We start from the raw sequence: 16230 nt of genomic DNA, 5'->3' as shown, positions 1-16230 counted from the left end.
GTCCATGCTGTGGATCCATAGACATGATCCTTTTTAGATGGATGGCTGCGTTCATACAGTGGATTCATATATTATATTTTGATTCTTAGTCAAACGTATTATTAGGCATGTATATATCATATATGTTATATATTGTATCATGTTTGATTTGCAGGTCTCCTGATGGTGGTCTTCCAAACTCCTTGCCTTAATTGATAAAGCACTTCAACCATCACTTCCTTCTCTGCTTTTATGCTTTAGGGGGCATTTGTTACACAATATTTTGTCACATTCCCAAATCTATACCTGAAGTGTCGTCATTTGTGCCACTATCATCACAAATGTTGTAAAGTGACAAAAGCTGTGTAAACTCATTCACCATGAATTATATGCTCAATACATCCCTCAAGAGATGGAGAACTAATGTCTTGAATAAATTCTGGAAAAACTTGTGAAAAACCCTAATTTGCAAGACCAGTGCTACTTTTAGTAGGAAAATCCGTGTTGGTAACCTTTTGTCTAACTAGTGACTAGCGTTGGCAGCGTGACTTTTGATAGGAAAATCCACGTTGATCCTCTTCAGGCAGTTTCTCCAAAAATGGAGCAAAAGCTTCTCTTACTAGAAGCCTCGAGAATGACGAGCTGGTAGTTGTTGGATGAAGATATGGTTGAGTACTCCCATTTAGAGCCTTTGATCCTACCTTTAGGGATCTTACCTTTGGGATAAGGACCTTCTTCCCCCTTTGGTGGATCTCTAACCTCCTCTCCATCACTATAAATCCGTTCTTCACTTTCCTCAATGGGTTGGTCATTGCTGGTTGCCATTCTTCTACTCAATTGTGCTTAGATGCTGCCATTTTGGTGAGAGAGGAAAGGAGAGCTTGTTAAGTTTGGCTTGGACTTGGAACCATCCTGAAGGAGGCCTTCAACATCAAGGCATTGGTTGTATGCTTCCCTCTTTGATATAATCATTAATAGAAAGCATGTTTTACTTCCCATAAGCTTGTATATAATGGTTTTCTTAGTACAATACTCCTTGATTTGTTGTATAACTTATATTGGAATGCATATGCTATGATCTCTCTTGTTGTTGTATTTTCATCTCTCTTGCAGGTATTTGGATGCAAGGAACAACGAGGAGTGAGCCTGGGAGCTAAGGGATCAGAATCATCATCAGAGGTTGAGCACATAGGAGAGAGGTAGGCCATCTCTCTTTCTCATTTGTCATTCTGATTTAGGTTAGGGAAGTTTTGTTTTTTTGTCGCGGTTGTTACTAGACCCACACATTGGGATAGAGGGATCGCTTCTATCCGTAGAAGGGATTGCTTGGTTAATATGCTCGACATTACATATAATTGATAAATTGGGATTGTCTGCAACACTGATTTGGTTAGAACCAATCGACCCACAAAGTTTAAAGCACAAAAAGACCAATTAGAGACTGGAGAATGAAGTTTTTGAAGAATAGCTTGCCAGCGAGAGACACACAATGGGTGAAGGGCTAGAGCACCCCCAGATATTTAGAAGGAATATAGGCTCTGCAAAATTGCAAATCATGCTTGAGATGACATTGAATGGACTCCTTACAATTGAAAAGAAGATACTTGTTTTATCCTTATTGATTTGGTTTTAGAGGCCACCATAAATTTCTGCAAGTAAGAGATGATACCATTAGCCTCCATGAGAGATGAAGGCCCAAATAAGCAAACATCATCAACAAAATATTGATGAATGATTGGAAGATCAACCCAAAAAATCTTGAAGACCTTAATATTCCCTTGAGATATTGAAAAATTAATAAACTGACCTAGCCCTTCCATGGCAATTATAAGCATAAAAGGGGACACAAACAACAAGAGGAAGAAAAAGAAGCAGATGGAGAACCATTGAGTAGAATGTAGAAAAAGTGGGAGGAGATTAATGAGTGAATCCAAGAAATCCGTTGTGAGACGAAACCAAAGGCATCCAACACTTGCATCAGGTAATCCCAACTAATACAATCATAAGCTTTGGACAAATTGAGTTTTATCATCATACCTGGATGTTTAAATTGTTTGAATGAGTGAACAATCTCATGCGCTGCTATAATCCCATCAGAAATTTGTCTACCTTCGACAAGACCAATCTTCTATGGAGAAATTATAAGAGAAAGGAGTGGCTTAAAACGATTAAGCACCATAGCAGAAATCACCTTGTAAATAACATTGTAGAGCGCAATAGGATGAAAACCACTAGGATCTTTAAAATGACCTTGTTTGGGAACTAAAACAAAGAAAGTTGCATTTAGACCTGACCATAACAATTGTGTTTGATGAGATTCCTCTACCATCGCATGAATCTCCTCCCCATAAATTATGACCAACAGGCCTGAAAAAAGTTAGGTGTAAAGCCATCGGGACCTAGATATTTATTTCGTGGCAAAACCATTACTACATCTTCATCCTCTTAAAAGGAAATTAGATGCATCAAGGCCACATTTTGTTCCCGACTAATTAACTTCAGAATTTTTTGCGTGATCTTATTAATCTTTGGTTTCCTATTATAAAATTTCCCTGAGAGAATACCATTACAAAAATCAATTAATTCAGTTACGATCTAATCATGCAAAAGTTTGCGCGTCCCATCCCTCCATTGAAGAGAGAATATTCGATTCACATGTCAACATTGGACTATGGATTTATGGGAAAATCATGGATTGCGTTCACCCTCCTTCAACCATCGAACCCTAGACCTTTGTCGCCACAAGGTTTCCTCTTGTTTCCTATGTAACGCTAACTGATGCTGAGTAGAGCCCTCCAAGAGGATTAACTTCTTCGATCTCCCTAAGAGGATTAAATCCTCTGATCTCCCTTTCAATATCATACGTTTTTGAATGTTTTCCTTCTGAGCTTCCAATTGATGGTTAACTTCACAAATGTTCCCAAATTCCACTTGATTCGACAATTTGATTTTTGCCTTAAATAACTTAAGTTTCAATTGAGGGGAATGCATTTTATTCCTACTAGACACAAAATTTTCATTCCACCAAATCTTTGCATTTTCCACAAAATTAGGAGTGTCCAACCAAAAATTTCAAACCCTGAAGGGCCTATTGAAAGGAGCTTCTTTAAGTTCAATTTCTAGTGGAATCGGTGAATGATAAGGAGCCTCTTTAAGTTCAATTTCCAGTGGAATTGGCCAATGATGAGAACCCAATGAAGGAAAAGTAGCCATTTCCAAAAAGATATCTTTGTTCAACACCAATTCTTATTATTATATATTATTATTATTATTATTCTTTTTTCTATTATTTCTATTTTCATGATTTATAATTTTTTCTCCATATTTTCAATTTGAGGTGACTTATTATTATATTAAAAACATATTTTAATATATATATATATATATATATATATATATATATATATATATATATATATATATATATATATATATATATATACATATATTAAAGTATATATATGTTAATATAAACAATATTAATTAATCATATTTCTTAATTTTTCGTGATGAGATTCAACAATACAATATTTTATTTTTGTGTTTATTGTTTTTTAATTTAATTTATGTTACCTCCCCACCCTCTTCTTGTTATCTATTCTCAGACAGAGATATTAGAGAGGCCGTTGGGGTGATGAACAACAAAAAAGCAGCCGATTAGGAAGGCTACCAAGCATAGTTCTTTAAGCATGATTTCCGTGCATTGGTTAGCTACTTGGCTGATCTCTTCAACCATGTAGTTCGTGAAGGTTTTCCATCGACATGGTCACACCACATCATCCATCTGATCCACAAATCAGGTTCCAGCTCAAATCCCAACAACTACAAAACGATCATGGTGGGTCACACGCTCTCGAAGTTGTATGCTACTGTTCTACATAGGAAGATCTCCAGTGACGTTGACCAAAGACAACTCGGAGCTAGGGGAGAGGCGGGTTTTTGACTAGCTCATCAGACCATTGACCACATTTTCACCCTTCACGCCGTGATTGAGGAGGCACGCTCTTTGAAAGTCTACTGTTGTTTTGTAGATTTTTGGAAAGCTTTTGACTCTGTTCCGAGGGAGGCCTTGCTGCAGAGACTCAGAGATATTAGCATCTCTAAAAACCTATTGACCGCTATTATGCGCCTATATGAGCCTGTTCTTGGTCATCTTCACGCAACCCATGGGGTGTCTGATTTCATTCAAAGCACTATTGGGGTTAAACAGGGTTGTCCACTGTCCCCTACCATGTTTGGGATCTATATTGATGAGTTTGAAGCATTTGTACACGAGCATATCGAGGTCACTGATGACTGCCTTCTTCACCAGGTTTTGATATCTATTCTACTCTTTGTTGAAGACGTGGTCCTCCTCTCGTCATCCCTAGAAGGATTACAGAGGCAGCTAGATGCCTTAGCTCTGTTTTGTGATCATCGACAATTGACGGTCAACCTGGGTAAAACCAAGGTTATGATCTTCAATGGGGTGAAGAAAACCTCAGACCTTCACTTTCTATGCAGAGGGGAGGAGATTGAGATCACCAACATGTATACTTACTTAGGGGTGCAATTCTCAAGTCGCCGCTTCAGTTTGCGACCAGCGCTTCAACCTCGGATCGACAAAGGATATGGATCCTTAGCCCTTTCGACATCACTTCCAAGACATCTCGTCTAAGATGAGCCTCATGGATACCTTGATCCGTCCCACTATTCTATATGGCTCAGAGATTTCGGGACAGTCTTTACTTGAGTCAGACTGGGCTTCAGCTGAGAGATTCCAGATTCTTCTTCGCCGCATCATTAGGTGCAAACTGATAGTGCCGCAACGCATCATCCTTGCAGAGTTTGGAGCTCAGCCCTTTTGGCTTGAGACGGTCTTCAGTTTGGTTTCATTCTTGCATCGTGTCTAGGGCTTGGCAGACTCGATAGAGAGTAGGGACCGATAGCCTTACTTGGCATATTGCTTTTCTGAGACTATTGCCCGTTCTACTCCCTCAGGCCAAGCTAGATGTTGGTTTAAAAGAGTTTCATATCTCTTAGAGTCAGTGGGAATTTAGTTGGATCGTCTCCCTCCTTTCCGATATTCTTTAGATGCTCTTGGTCACCTTTTACCTACTAGACTGGAGCTAAACAAGATCATCAGGGAGGACATCTACAAGCAGTTCGTCCAGGTCACCTGGGTCAATGCTCCAAGAGGGTTGCACCCAAAGATGGCCTTCTACGCTGAGCACTTCTTGGAGTTGAGAGACAGGCTCATTGTTCGACCCCAGTATACGTTTCACCACTGGATGCATGCTCTTCGCATTCCTCTAGGCCAATTCAGAGTAGGTTCTCATAGACTTCGGGTAGAGACAGACCACCAGGTGGATAGACTAGACAATCTCTGCTAGGTATGTCATTTATAGGAAGTGGAGACGAGGTGCACTTCATCCTTGGATGCCTCGTCTATTACGAGATCAGAGGAAGGTTTCATTGCTTGTTCAGAGATTCTCGGATCGTCGCCAACTTTTTCAGGTACCCTGATCAAAGATGTTTGGCCCTATATATGCAGGAGGCTCTTAGGTTCCGAGCACATATTCTTCAGCCTCCCATCAGACCAGACCCCACATAGAGGATCACGACATTTTTCAAGGTACTACCTTTAGACAGGGGCACCAAGAGATCGATTGATACCAGTACGTATCCAGACTCCAGATTAGTGAGGATCCATGGTACCTCGCCCTGCCACACAAGATCTTAGCAGCAGTTTTGTCTCAGATCCGTTCCTGGGAGACGGACTAGGTCCTCCATCATTTAGCGACATGTGAACCCCCCAATAAACGATTTAGTGGACAGTGTGCACTTGCCATCGGGTCTTCATCGGGCCAATAAACTTTGTTGAGTTTCTTCAGCGTTATTCATTCAACCTCAGATGTTAGGAGAGATGGGTCTGATCCTCAGACCTATTAGCTCTTGGATCTTCTCCGCTAAGGCCAGATGTTGATTTACTTTACGCATTGTATCTTTTATAGGAGACTGTTTGGTTATCCCACTTTATATATACGTCATTGTATTCAACAGTGCCTATAACCTACTTTATGATCATTAATTAGACATAAATATAATTATGTTATCTTATCTGAATATTTATTTTATTATTTTAATATTATTTCTTAATAGCTAATTGGTAAACTTATCTCTTTAAAACACTTTGTAATCATTCGATTCTCGATCCCTATCAGTGTACACTCAAATCTATATAATGAATAGACTTTAATAACCAACAAAAAAAAACACTCAAATCATAAAACAATTAAATCGCACGATGCACCAGTCAACATAGAAATTAAATTAAACTAGATCCACTGTACCAAATGCAAAATAAAATTAGCATACATCATTCTCTGGATGTAGTTTTGAATATCACCACTCAACCTAACAGTCTCTGGATGTAGTTTTGAATATCACCACTCAACCTAACAGTGTGTGTCCTCTGACAATGTATACAGGGGAATTTCTGCAGCTGGGTACTTCATCTTTTTTTCAACCAGAGTGCGCGGTTTAGGCAACAGAACGACTAGCCCGGGCACATTACTGGACATAGACTGGGGATTGTTCGACTGGAGCGATTATGTGCACTCTGGAGAAGAGAGGAAGGGTGTACATCCTCACTCTGTTGGGAGAGGGAGATCACAGGTTCAATCCCTCCACCATCGATGTCATTTCTGCTGCACTGCAAGAGGTCAATGATTCCCCAGACGCGGGGGCCCTCGTGACCACAAACCAGGGCAGATACTTTTCAAACGGCCTCGACCTTCAGTGGATATCACAGAATCCAGAAGACCACTGGTTCACAATCAGGATCAAGTTTGAAAACCTGCTGGCCGCCTTCATGAGGGTTAAGGTGCCCACCATCGCCGCGATCTGTGGGCACGCCGCGGCGGGGGGTTTCATGCTGGCCCTGGCTCACGACTACAGGTTCATGAGAGGAGACCGATCTGTGCTTTACATGAGTGAGCTCGACATCGGGATGAAGCTTCCCAGGAGTCTCATGGCCGTCATACGGAGCAAGCTCTCGCCGGGAACCCTAAGGGATGTGGTATTGGGCGCCCGCAAGTTTAGTGCTCAGATGGCTCTGGAAGGTGGGATCGTGGATTCTGTTTTCGCGGATTCGCCTCAGACATTGGAGGCTGCTGTTGGCGAAGCTCAGAAATTGGCGGGCAGGGGTTGGAAGAAGGAGATTTACAGTCAACTCAGGTTGGGAGCTTTCCCAGGCGTTGTTGAAGAGCTTGATGACCATCGGGATCCCTATTATTTTCCTGCCTCTGCGAAGCTGTGATGATGGGGGTTTTGGTTTCTGTCTGTGCTTGTAGGGTTAGAGATTCAAATCCCTCTGCAACCATGGTGTTTGAATTCGATTTGTGTGTCTAGGAACGGTTGCTCTAAATAATTTGGGGTCTCTCTGTTGTATTGATATATGGAGTGGACTGGACGAATGAATATCAGGAACTCGTGGAGAAAAGAGGGTGCAAATGGAAATTTGGGACTATTTAAACTATTAAATGGACGTTGCCTGAGCTTCTACAAAGATTGACACTGAATCATGTACGTTATTTGTTATTTTTCTCCTTCCACTTCACATTAATGCATATATATGATTTATGATTTTAATTCCGACAAACAAGACAAATGATTTATTTCTTCATCTGAGTTATGCATTTTAATTCCGAAAAACATGATTTTTTTCATGAGTTGATATAGCTGATGAGTGTAACAGAAGGGAATGATACTTAAATTTTCTTTAAAGGACTTACATAAATAGCTTTAATGCAACCAGCATTAAAGGTGTATATTTTTAATTAAAAAAATGTAATAACAAACACGATTTTACGTAAAGACTCACTAAAAAAATTTCTCAGTATTTTTTTATTCATAAATAACCAATTTATTTATGTCGAATTTCAATATAACCATAATTTCTTAACTGAAATTATAATACCATAGACCAAACCACCATGCATCACAAAACTGTTAAAAACAAAAAGATTCAAAAACTACCACAAGTGGAGTGCTTGACCCCTGTAACTCCCTACTGCGCCAGATGCAAGATACAATACATCGATGTAATCGCTGCTTCGTGTGGGTGGCCAAGGAGAACATGTTTTTGTGGCCAGTGAAAATCCCAGTTTTTTTTGAAAACATTTGATTCTTTTTGGTCAATTAACTCATAAAAATTTAAACCAAAAATATATCACAAAGAAATTCTTAACAATACACCCATTTACTATTCATCCAAAACCCTTACACTAACAAAGTTAAACGTCATTTAAACATTTTTATAATTGATCCAACAGTAGCTGCAGCTATAATAGGAGGGAAACAAACACTGAACATAATTGACACACTGTTTTAGTTTATGACATCTAATTCAAAAATGCAATAAAGACGGAAGTTCCTATTTCCACCTCTATTAGTCCATTAATGCGCCTTGACATGCGGTCTTGATAGCCAGATATAACACGCGCGCGGTGATGACTAGAGAAAAAGAAATAACGGCGTGTTATATCGAGGGCGCATGTCAGGGTGCATTAATGGACTAATAGAGGTGCACCTCTATTAGTCCATTAATGCGCTTTGACATGCGCCCTCGATAGCCCGATATAACAGCTCCTCTATTAGTCCATTAATGCGCCCTGACATGCGCTCTCGATAGCCAGATATAACACGCCCACGATGATGACTAGAGAAAAAAAATAACGGCGTGTTATATTGGGCTATCTAGGACGCATGTCCGGGCTCATTAATAGACTAATAGAAGTGGAAATAGGAACTTCCAATCTACAGTGTTTTAGTTTATGACAACTAATTAAATAACACAATAAAGACAGCTTCGTGAGGGAAGAAATTATAAAAATATACATATAAATGACAGAAGAATTTATTTAATTTCAATATTTAAAATAAAAAATAATTAAAAAAAAAGAATTACAGCAAAATTTAACCATAAAGAACAAAAGAAAATATAAAATCTTGTGCGGAGTAAGTAGTTAAGTCATATATATACCACATTATGCTAATGACAACGGGAGGAAATATCTATGTTAACTTTTTAATTTTTTAACACGATATTTTTATTTAAGTTGTTATGGTATGTTATATAGATTTATTATTTTTTTTTTTGGTATAAGGCGAATTTTGTTCATCAATTAAAAACAAAATACATCATATATAATATATAATAGTGATTTTTTCCCTGTATATATGTTATGATAAGAACATTATTGAGATGTATGAGATTGAGAATAGCAAGAGAGACAGGAATAGAAGAAATAATTACAAATGAGAATCATCTAAATTGGAGAGGGTTTTCAAAGGAATTTTTCTTTTCTTTATTTTTCAAAATCTTGATCCAATCTTCTGAAGGTGGGTTTATCAAGGTAATCTGAAGATTATCATTGCGTGTTGAAGTGGAAACCTTGTTAGAGTTCAAAGAAGTTGACTCATGAGCTCGCTTTAATGCACCGAAAGAAACATTATTATTCACTATCTTTGTGCTTGCCGGAGGAGCATGGATCATAATAAGATCCTCACGAGACTTTTGAGGATATGAACTTTGTCCACCAAATGCATTTCATCATTAGATCCTTCATTATCCTTATTGGAAATAGAGGAAGCCTCGTCCTCCATGGGAGGCGGGTCACAAGGCTTCCAACTTTTAGCTCTAGAATTTTGACTATGTTGTTTCTGGTGAGATCTGAAGAGAGGGCAAGACTTCTGTAAATGGCATGTTTGTGGACATAAGTATTCTCATAGGCCAACGCTCGGGTCCAATGAAAGTCAACTATTTTTAAATTGATTTGGTCTAGCAACCCTTTACTGATATTGATTTCAACACAAATTTTTCCATAGGTGTAGATGCTAAGTTGCCCACGAGAAGAATCAATTGCAAGGAAATGACCGAGGGAGTTTCCAATGCCCTGAAATACTAAGAAGTGCCATAAGTGAGTAGGAATATTAAGAAGTCGAACCCGTATTGGCAACTTGGTAATAACCATTGTAGAAGAGTTAAAGTGTGGAAACCATGGGGCCAAGAACAATGCAACATTGCCGCAAAACTAGGGCCCTTCAAATAAAACTTTCTATAGTAGTCTTCCGATTTAGCAAACACCAATATGAATAAGTCTTTGGAGAAGAAAATAACCTTGCAACTGTTGGTCCATGAAGAATGGATCCATTGGTAAAGATTGGTTAAGTGGGGCTATAGAACATTAAAATGATAGATTAGGGTTGACTCTGCATAGATCTGATGGATGTTCTCAAAGGGCAGGGTGAGAGACTTCTATAAAGGGAACTTCCTTTGATTTTTTTGACCGAAAACAACTTAGGGGTTTCCTAGGACTGAGTCGCCTATGGGGAGGGCTAAACATGCACAATGTCTTTATAAGAAAAGGCCTGAGAGGGGGGAAGCTTGCCCCCAACACTCCCTTGTAAAGAAAGGGCCATAAAGATAGTGGCATCTTTATCAATATTATAGACTAAAAGAGGGGAAGAATCGTTCCACTACTTACCTTCGAAAAGTAAGCGTTGCATGCTGGAGCGAATACCCACCTATAGCTCTAGGGAGAGCTTGAGTTCCCATACCAAATATGTGGGGTAAACCCCAAGGAGCAACGAATGTCCAGAAAGAGGTTTGACAAAGATTTGAAAATAAATTTGAGGATCTAGGGGTTGAGGGCACTTGATCATGAAAGAACAGGGTAGCACGGTTCCACCATTTGCATAGCCATCGCTGCCCATACCATCGTTTTGGGCCTCCACCACCGTCTTTAAAGTTACTTTGGATGAAGGCTTCAACCCCACATGCTCTATGTGTGTTCTAGCCATAAGTAACCTATTGATTCTTCCTACCATGAATTGTAAGCCACTTCTACAACTTGGACTTCCCACGATTGCTAGGTTTATTAACAAATTTGAGGGTTTTGTGGATTAATCTCTGTGCATGCCTACCCTTTGCATCTACCTGCATGCTCTTTGTTTGATCCATCCTATTGCACATAAGCTTTTGGACATCCTTGAAAGAGGGGCCATTTGAAATCCTGAGGGAACTTGCATGCGATGCATTGGAAACCCCAATAGGGGCAAAGTTGATGAGGATAGGTTGTTCAAAGGCGTGAGGCTGCATGTGGATGACATACCAAGGGTTCCAAACAAGGTGAAGCTAGTGACAATTGAAGACTTTGAACAAATGATCAACCCACATAAACCTTCGTTTCCAAGTAAATAAGTGGCCGTGGGATTTCAGAGACAATTGTAGGACATGTTCAGAGAGTGCAGAGAAGCCATTTGCATGAGTGGGGCCTCTTTATCAAACAAGGATCGACTTGGGTTGATTCCATTGTTTAAAACATGGAAGAAGCCTAATTCACTGCAAGCATCTCTCCATTTCTTAAGCCCATTCTATTCACCACTACCTTGCCCAAATTTGTATGGAGGGAGGAGATCGAGATCTGTTAAAATCTGAAAGACATAAAATATATTCAAAAAACTGAGCAACTCTCAGGTGAGGGGCTTCACCTGGAGACTGCCTTTGGCAAAATGCTCTACAATCTTCTCATTAACAATCAAGAATATATAATTTACAAGCAAATAGGGAAGTTAGAACAACCACCTAGAAAGTAGGAACAAATTCCTAATCTAAGTCTCACAAGTAACTAATGAACTGACTCTCTCCAAAAATACATTTCTCCATTAAATTTAACACTCCCCCTTAATGGAGAAAGGGTTCACTAGTACTCCTAACATGTTCCTAAATAACTCAAATTTAATTCTTCCAATAGGCTTGGCAAAAATGTCTGCAACATTATCACAAGTATTACAATATTCAATATGGATTTCCTTTGACTGAAACTTCTCCCTAACAAAGTGAAACTATGTATCAATATGCTTTGTGTTTTTATGAAACAATGGATTATTTGCAAGTTTGATTGAGCTTTGGTTGTCACATCTGATAACTATTGCATCTTTTTGTTCTTCTCCGGCATCTTGGAGAAGTCTCCTCAACCAAACTGCCTCACACGTTGCTGCACACATTGCTTGATACTCTGCTTCTGTTGAAGACAAGGATACAATGTTCTGCTTCTTGCTGCTCCATGCAATGACCCCGGACCCAATGTTGAATGCATAACTTGTTATGGATCGTCGGTCATCTAGATTTCCAGCCCAATCTGAGTCTGAGAAACCTATCAATCTAACATCAAATGAATCAGTGTATTTAATACCAAAGTAATCCGATAAAACCCATGATGATGGTGATGGAGGGGGATTTGCAGGTACAAGTACATGTATGTAGTTATAATGGTTGACAGAACCATGTATGTGAAGGGCATCCTAGTAGATTGGCGGTTGCAACGATTGGCACCCATGCATTCATGTGGATGGTTGCTTCTTTATATGGACATTGACATATTCTTTTGTTATGTTTGACCACAACTAGACTTTGCGGATTGATATCGAGACAAGTAGTCATTGAGGGGTGTGTTGGAAAATGTAATTCTGAAAATGTAATTCCTACTTGTCTCAGTTGTGATTATTGCTATGTAAAGGAGTTTGTTCCTATTAGTTAGGAGTTGTTTCCTAGATTGGTGTGTGGTTGAGATATTCTCTCAACCAAGTGATTGCGTGTCCAAAATAGTTTCCCTACCTTGAGACAACACTTCATATATTTATTTGTAACATTATTTGACTAAAGAGAATATAGATTTCCTTATGGAAATCTATACAAATCTGTTCCACAATTTCGCAACACGAGGCTACTCTTGGCATAGTCGAATCCTTACCTCAGAGCTTCGATGCTATATAGAGGTTGCACGAGTGGCTCACTTGGTGGCTTCAATCAGTAGAACTTCGGCATCAATCACAGGTGAGGTTTGCAAACCATTCCACCCATGATGCCCACATCATTAAGGCTGACTCTATCTCTCTGACTCTAGGATCGATCAACTTAGGCATTTTCCAACCGTCATCTACGCTCTTCAGGATTGAACAACATTCCCTCCTGCGCACAGATCTTAGTTTACCCTGCAAATTCAAATGATGGACAAACATATACACTCTCAACAAACACACTTACTCTCTATTTCCCTCGGCCCAGAAGGGGCCAAGGTCTAGGCCCTCATGGGATTTGATACCATGTTAAAAACTAGAAGACAGAAAATATATTCAACAAACTTAGCAGCTCTCTTAGGTGAGGGGCTTCACCTGGACACTGCCTCTTGCAGAACGCTCTACAATCTTCTCATTAACAATCAAGAATATATAATTTACAAGCAAATATGGAAGTTAGAACAACCGACTAGAAGGTAGGAACAAATTCCAATCCTAATCTAAGTCTCATACGTAACTAATGAAGTGACTCTCTCCAAGAATACATTTTTCCATTAACTTAAACAAGATCGATCGCTGGGAGAGGAAGTTCACAGGATGCGCTCACTTAATAAAATGCAATAATTTATTTGGCAAAAAAAAACATATTTAAAAAAAATAAATATATATTTTAAATAATTTATTATAATTTTTTTTTAATATCATATTATAAAATTTTATAGAAATTTATAATGGAAGTAATTCATTAATATAGATAAATTCTTCCCGATTAAGAAAATGTTAATTTGTATGGCTCAAATTATAATTTGAATTTTGAAGTAAAACCTCATAATTAATTAAAAATTTCAATTCACTAGGAATAAAATCACAAATCTATGTTATAGTGAAAATACCAACCAGAATTTAATTAAATGAAGGAAAAATGATTGGAATAATAGAGTAATATGATAGCCTAGGCTTTCATGTTCTTAGAGATAAGATTCCCAGGGATTTATTAGAGAGTAGTCTAAAGACTTTACAAATTAGTCCGGAAAATAATGGAAATTTATGTAAGATTATGACAAATCAAGTAGAAATTTTTGAAAATCTAGATTAAAATTGTTAAACTTTAGGGTTTTGGGTGCCCCAAGATTTTTGATGGTGTTGAATCCATTTCTACAATAAAAAATGATTCAAACACTCTACCATTCTATTTTTTTATTTTTTTTAGCCAATTCCATATGGATGAATTTATGACCTCGCAACTCAAATTATTTTAGGTCACGTTTCCTGAAGTCTTGTATACATAGCCAAACCCAAACTAATTCCAAAAATATCTTAAATTCAAGATGCCCAATGCTTTTGGTCTTGTATACATAGCCAAACCCAAACTAATTCCAAAAATATCTTAAATTCAAGGTGCCCAATGCTTTTGGTCGCTATTTTTAGAGGAGGCACTCTGTTTTTAGAAACACGATGAAGGCTTATATGTTTGACGGAGACGATTGCGAAATGGAAAATGCTAAGCTATTTTTATACCCGTGGAAGATAGTTGTATTGTAAGTTTTTTTTTTTTTTTTTTTCACCTAGGTGGAAAACCCTATCAACTCAGGTGTCAAAACCAACAGTGATGACAGCCATCTCTGGCTGCTATCCGCGAATGTCGGTTTGACTCATCACAGTTAGATAGGAAAACCACGCCACCTGAAATAACCCGTTGGTGGTCCGTAAGGGAGCAGGCTCATCACTCCTGCCAGATGCCTCTGGGTCTTGGGCCGTTAACCTGTTTCCTTACGTCCGAGGAAGACGAGCTCTTAGCCAAGCAGAAGCAGTTTTACGGCATACTCCAGGCCGAGTTGTATTATAAGTTATTTTTATATTTGTGGAAGACAATTATAATTTTGGATAATATTTTATTTTGTAATAAATTTAAAAAAAAAATATTATATTAGTTTTAATTTTAAAAACATAAAAACATATTTTTTATTTTATAAAATTCATTATTTCAAATTTTCTATTAAGTAAATAGAATAAAATAATAATGTTTTTATGTAACTTTAATGTATCGATCTGGCAGTATCACCACTCTGATAAGATCAATGATGACCCAGGTTCATGTTTTTTGCGGCCTCCGGGGTCCTTCATATGTGATTTTCTCGGTCCACCTTATGGGGACACTATATGTTTTTAAAATCTCCTGTCTATCTGAAAAATGTCTCCACTGAGACACCTGTAATACTGATCATTATATCATCTTAATATAATCTATTCTGATTTTTTCCTCTGAAAAAAAAAAACTTTAATAGAAATTATAAATGTAAAATATTTAATTAAAAAAAATGTTTTAAGCTGTCACTACTCATAGATTGTAGCATGATCTAATGCAGTCAATAAATCAGTCACCATTGGTAATATTACGAGAATTCATATCATAATAAGTGATTATTCATGTTTGTAGTTCGTAATCTTACATAATCTGGTCTTATTTCTCCTTTATCTCTATTCCTTTTTACTAATTTGACTAAAAATAAAATAATCTATAAATTTTAATATTAAAAATTTCAACTAAAACCGATTATAATAGCTCTGTATTGACTACCTGACGAACGCGTTTGGGGCCGCGCCTCCAAATCCATGGGTGTATGTGACCACCCACGATGCCAAACAGTCTCTCGATTTTCTTTTGAAAACTAGATAAACATTACAATTCTTCCAATTTTCTTCTCTTTTAAATTAATTAATTAAAATTTTCGCTATGAAGTTTATGTTCCCCATTTACAATTGTTATTTTAATGTGACCTAACTCAAACTTAATTGATATATTTTGTAAATGTGTTAATTGTATAATTATTTTATAAATGTGTTTATTTGAATTCTTGTATTAGCAATCTCATTTATGCATATGACACACTTAAATGAAGGTAAACTTATCGCATATATACATTTTACAACATTAAAATTTTTATTTTAGTTATTTTTAATTAATTTTATTTTTGGTTTTTAATTTATTTGATCATTAGATTTTAATATTTAAAAATATTTTTTTTGGAGAATTACCCTTGTGTTTATCTTTTCTTATTATTCATGTAGAAAGGGAGATAATTAGAACTTATTTTATTTTTAGTTTAATTTTAACTTATTTTATTTTTAGTTCTTCATATTTTGTATGTAATAAGTAACAATGCAATTCACTTAGTTTGAAAAAACATAATTGCTAGATATCATAATTAGCACCGTGATCATAATCATGTGTAGATATGATCAAAATAATAAAAACAAATGCTCTTGTATTTCATTAAACAATTAAACATAGTGATTGAATCTGAAAATTCACGAAAAATACCCCAGGTTCCTATGCAATCTGTGTAGATTGTGATGATATACCTTTTTTCCCAAAATGAATTACCATATGCAATCTGTGTAGATTGT

General features: G+C 37.4%; 1 pseudogene; it reads left to right on the top strand.

Moving 5' to 3' along the window:
• Window positions 1–6300: 6300 nt before the first annotated feature.
• LOC149235437 (enoyl-CoA delta isomerase 1, peroxisomal pseudogene) lies at window positions 6301–7611 on the top strand (annotated as a pseudogene).
• Window positions 7612–16230: the final 8619 nt, after the last annotated feature.

This window comes from Pinus tabuliformis, chromosome 8 (assembly GCF_031772625.1).
Source record: "Pinus tabuliformis cultivar Carrire ecotype Pingquan chromosome 8, CPIR1, whole genome shotgun sequence".
Taxonomy (NCBI): domain Eukaryota; kingdom Viridiplantae; phylum Streptophyta; class Pinopsida; order Pinales; family Pinaceae; genus Pinus; species Pinus tabuliformis.
This window is presented reverse-complemented; position numbering and strand designations above follow the sequence as displayed.